Source organism: Panthera leo, chromosome A1 (genome assembly GCF_018350215.1).
Source record: "Panthera leo isolate Ple1 chromosome A1, P.leo_Ple1_pat1.1, whole genome shotgun sequence".
Lineage (NCBI taxonomy): Eukaryota > Metazoa > Chordata > Mammalia > Carnivora > Felidae > Panthera > Panthera leo.
The window spans coordinates 19,766,653-19,772,043 of record NC_056679.1 but is presented as its reverse complement, the minus strand read 5'-3'; the positions used below and the strand labels follow the sequence as shown (position 1 = coordinate 19,772,043).

The 5,391-nt window shown below is 40.1% G+C and overlaps 1 pseudogene; it reads right to left on the bottom strand.

Annotated features, from left to right (window-relative positions):
* Positions 1 to 4,428: 4,428 nt before the first annotated feature.
* On the bottom strand, positions 4,429 to 4,520 carry LOC122202665 (annotated as a pseudogene).
* Between the last annotated feature and the right edge of the window lie 871 nt (positions 4,521 to 5,391).

The window sequence follows — 5,391 nt, the reverse complement described above, 5'->3', positions numbered from 1 at the left end:
CATCTGGACCTTAGGCTTTGTCTTCATTCCAAGGACCGTTGTTGACCTAGATAGTCTCCCTCTCAATAGAGTTGACCTACTAGCACTCCAGACTCACTGTTCAGATAAGGCTATCTACCTACTCAACCTTATGCTCAAATCTAGCTCTGCTCCTGTTGGCTATATGACCTTAGACAATTGTCTTCCCTGGAGACTTTAAAGTCTTATGGCTCCATAAAAAATAAAAAAAAAAAAAAAAAAAAAAAAAAAAAAAGCCTTATGGCTCCATTGTCTAGATCAACCCAGTTGTAACTCCAGTCTGATCTTTGCCCCTGTGACCAATCAGCATATGTGGTGCAAATTAGCACAGCTATAAATTTATGATCTCCAACCACAGACAGATCATCTATGATGCTGTGCAGTCATCCTATGGGTCTTTAAACTACCCCATTCCACCCTAAATTTCCAAATGGTGCTTCCAAACCTTTACTGCTCTCCTCATGACCCCTTCCCACAAACCATCATTAGATGTAACTCCCTCAATCTCTTACCCTCCTTCCACCCAACTAGAGACTTATCTTTATTTACACTGATCATCCCCTCCTTCCATCTCATTGGAGAGGGTGGTCTGCCACTTGCTCAAAACTACTTTGGATACCAATCTTTCTTATTTCCTTTGATGCTTCAGTCTTCTCATTTATGCATTCTATACTGTATCCTCAATTCTTCTCACTCCACTGCTCTCTTCCCTTAATCTATGAACATGCTCAAGCTTTTTATCTTTAAGGGGAAAAAAAGGCCTTCTCTCTTCTACACCAACACTTTCTCTTTTCATTCATAGGCAACCTTCTTCAAAGATCACTCCATGAAACTGTCACTGCTTCTTTACTACCCTCCCATTGACTACTTTACCTTTTCTTTACTTTACTTCCATCTGACTTTCATTCCCACTTAAATAATGAAGCTCCTTCAGCAGAAGGCAGAGGTGAAATCCATATCACCCAATCCATTATGGAGTTCTTAGGCTCTGACATACATGCCGTCTCTGTTTCATTGACCACTGGCCACACCTTTTTCTCAAGTTCCCTCTTCTTTGGCACATGTGACATCACCCTCTGCTGGTTCCCCACCTACCTCTGATGATTTCTTTTCAGTCTTCTCTTTCCAATCTTTCAAACGCTTATATTCTCTAGGGCTCTGTCCTCACCTTTTCTCTTCACTTCATTCACACTTTTGTTTGGTGATCCCATCCAATGTATAGCTCCAACATCACCCATAATCTGATGATTCTCTAAAAATTTGCCTAGATACCCCAGATATCCTAGAACTCTACTGAGCCCTAGGACAGCGGCTCCCTTTTGCACATTTCTGCTTGGTGGTCACACAGATGTATCATATTCAACATGTCCTAATTCAAAGTCTTCCTCTCTCCCTTCCCCCAACCCGTACTTCCTGGGCTCTCCTCTTGTTGGGTGATACAATGATCCATCCAACCACACAAGCCAGAAATCTGAGTATTATTCTCACCTCCTCATTCAAATCTTCTCTTTATTCTGTTCTCAATTAGTAAAATGTGATCACATTTGTTTCCTAAATCTCTTGAATTTGTGTTTTTTTCTTGAGTCCCTCGGCTACTGCTCCATCTCCAACCTGGCCCTGTGCCCCTGACTACTGCCTTGTCCTTTCTAATCTTTCCTTTGTAAGACTGCTAGCAGCTGTCTTTCCTTGTTAAGGTAACTTTCTAAGTAGCGTATCAATCTTCAGGTTAGAGTGTTTAAGTGAGAGGAATATGGCCACAGGATAGTAAAGTTATACAAATTAATTTTTATAAACCTATTTTAATCTATAATTTTTATGTTAAATTTATAATTTAAAACATTTTTATTCAAGTATAGTTGATACAATGTTACATTACTTTCAGGTGTATTAAATTTATAATTTTAAAATATCAGGACGTTCGGTAGAGGAATGTTCAGAACTTCCACTCTGGATCCTCTTTCTCAGAATCAGGCAAGATAACATGGCATTTAAGAGCTTGGTTTTTATGGCTCAAATCAAAACCACAAGAAGCAACAAGTATTGACAAAGTTGTGGAGAAAAAGGAACCCTCTCACACTGTTGGTGGGAATGCAAACTGGTGTAGCCACTGTGGAAAACAGCATGGAGTTTCCTCAAAAACTAAAAACAGGGCTACCCGACGATCCAGCACTACTGGGTATTTACCCGCAAAATATAAAAACACTAAATTGAAAGGATATACGCACCCCTATGTTTATTGCAGCACTATTTACAACAGCCAAATTATGGAAGCAGTCAAGTGCTCATCAATAGATGACTGGGTAAAGAAGATGTGGTATGTGTATACGATGGACTATTACTCAGCCATAAAAAGAAATGAAATCTTCCCTTTAGCAACGACATGAGGGAGCTAGAGAGTATAATGCTAAGTGAAATAAGTCAGAGAAAGACAAGTACCATATGATTTCACTCATACTGGGAATTTAAGAAACAAAACAAACTAACAAAGGGGGAGAGAGAGAGAGAGAGAGAGAGAGAGAGACCAAGAAACAGACTCCGTAACTATAGAAACCAAGCTGATGGTTACCAGAGAGGAGCTGGGTGGGGGGATGGGTGACATAAGAGATGGGGATTGAAGAGTGCACTTGTGATGGGCACAGGGTGATGTATGCAGTTTACTATGTTGTACACCTGAAACTAATATAAACACTGTATGTTAACGATACCGGAATTAAAATTAAAAACTTAAAAAAAAAAGAAATTAAAAAAAAAGATATTTTATTTTATTTTTGAGAGAGCACAAGTGGGGGAGGGGCAGAGACAGGGGGACAGAGGATCCCAAGCAGGATCTGCGCTGAAGGCAGGAAGCCCAATGTGGGGCTTGAACTCACAAACTGTGAGACCATGACCTGCACCAAAGTCAGACGCTCAACCCACTGAACCAGGTGCCCCCCTCCACCCTGCAAAAGAACTTGGTTTTTCATAGTTTTCAGTTACCAAGTTGGTAAAATGCATACTATCTATGAAATTTAGTGCTCAAATCAAATAATAAAAATATGTTTATTTCATTTACACAAAATCTTGAAATTTTCCCCATAAAAAAAAAATCAGTCTGTCAGTACTTTTCTTAAGATGGTATCCAGTTCTCTCACTTCTCGATCTGATGTGAGAGAGCTGGTTTTGTAATTGGAATGCCTAGGAAATACTGAGTGGAGGGCATAGCCACAGATTTTGTATTTATTTGTTTAGATTCTTTGTAGTTAAAAGGCATTTCTTCTCATTGTTCTTCCCAATTCTTAGGTCTAGGGAGAGAAGGAAAGTGCCAGTAGAAGTACCTAAATCCAAGTTTATACTATGCTATATATTTATACCATATACATATATGTCATATATATGTATATGTATATACATAAATATATGACTTTTTTTTTTTTAACGTTTATTTATTTTTGAGACAGAGAGAGACAGAGCATGAACGGGGGAGGGGCAGAGAGAGAGGGAGACCCAGAACCGGAAGCAGGCTCCAGGCTCTGGGCCATCAGCCCAGAGCCCGACGCGGGGCTCGAACTCACGGACCGTGAGATCGTGACCTGAGCTGAAGTCGGGCGCTTAACCGACTGAGCCACCCAGGCGCCCCATGACTTTTTTTTAAGGTAGGTTTCACACCCAACATGGAGCCCAATGTGGGCCTTGGTGGAACTCACAACCCTGAGATCAAGACCTGAGCTGAGATCAAGAGTTGAACACTTAACCGACTGAGCTACCCTGGCACCCCTGACCTTTTTTTTCTAGGTCCAATAATGGTTTTATTTCTTAGGGACAAACATATATGGGAAAGAAACTCCAAAAGGAAGCATAAACATGAGCATGAACAGCAAAATGACACTAAGATGGAGGGCCAGATGGATGGCAAACTCCACAGTAGACCTTGTCATGCCCTGGTTTCTCGGAAAAACATTTGCCCTGCCCCCAAGTGCCCATTACAAAGGTGGAGGGTGGGGGCAGTGAGGTGGACTGCTTCCCTACTTTGTGCAAAGGAGATGAATGTACCTGTCTATTCCAAGAGGCCTCTCAGGGACACCAAAACTTCACCTTCATGAATGGAGGCGGATGTGAAGCGCCTGGGTGGCTCAGTCCGTTAAGCGTCTGACTTCAGCTCAGGTCAGGATCTCACAGCTTATGAGTTCCATCCCTGCGTAGGGCTCTGTGCTGATGGCTCAGAGCCCGGAGCCTGCTTCAGATTCTGTGTCTCCCTCTCTCTCTGCCCCTCCTCCATTCACACTCTGTCTCTCTCTCAAAAATACATAAACATTAAAGAAAAAAAGAATGGAGGTCAATAGATAAGAATGAGAGAGGTCTGGGTGTTGCATATATATATATATATATATATATATATATATATATACACACATATATATACACGCATTTTTTTTTAATGTAGAAAGCTTCATGAATTTGCATATCATCCTTGTGCAGAGACCGTGCTAATCTTCTCTGTATCACTCCAATTTTAGAATGCGTGCTATATTTTTTCTTCCTCTTTTTCTTGAGATATAACTGATGTACAACACTACAGTATCAGTTTCAGATATACAATGTAATGACTCGATGTTTGTATATATTATGAAATGCTCACCACAATAAGTCTAGTTAACATCCGTTACTACACAGAGTTACAGGGTTTTCTTTTTCTTGTGATAGAGCTTTCAAGATCTACTCTCTCAGCAACTTTCACATATACAATACAGCACCATTAACCATAGTCACCATGCCTCTATTTTTAATCAGCATAATTTTAACTGCATTTTGATATCTGATATGATCATTATCCCCTCTTTACCTTTTTCAAGACCATATTATCTTTCATTTTAACCCTACTCTTGCTTTTCAAAATGTCTATTTTTCTCGTGTGTTTATGCCAAGTAATTAAGTCTCAGGTTGCCAAAGAGAAAAAGGATCGAGGGAGAATGGACATTTAGAATTTCTTTTTTATCTTATTTTCTAAAAATAAGACTGAGAGGTACTTTGAAATTTTTGAAGGCCTAACTGTAGAGGTTGAGGCTGACTCTGGAAACCGAGACTTCCCAACTTTGAATTTCAGCTCTGCCACTCACAAGCTGGGTAGGCTTTGGTAAGTTTCTTAACCTCTCTGAGTCCTCAACAGTAACACATTGGGATAACAGTATAATACCTACTACAGTCTTGTTTTCAAGATTGAACAAATGAATACATAAATCTTTTGGACAGTGCCTGGCAGGTAGGAAGTTCTTAGCAAATACTGACTCCTACTAATGCCTCCCTAGAACAAATGCACCACGAGAAGAGAAACTTCTCTTTTAGCCACTACCCTATCACCAACATCTAGAAAACAGCAATAAATGTTTGCAGTTCAAT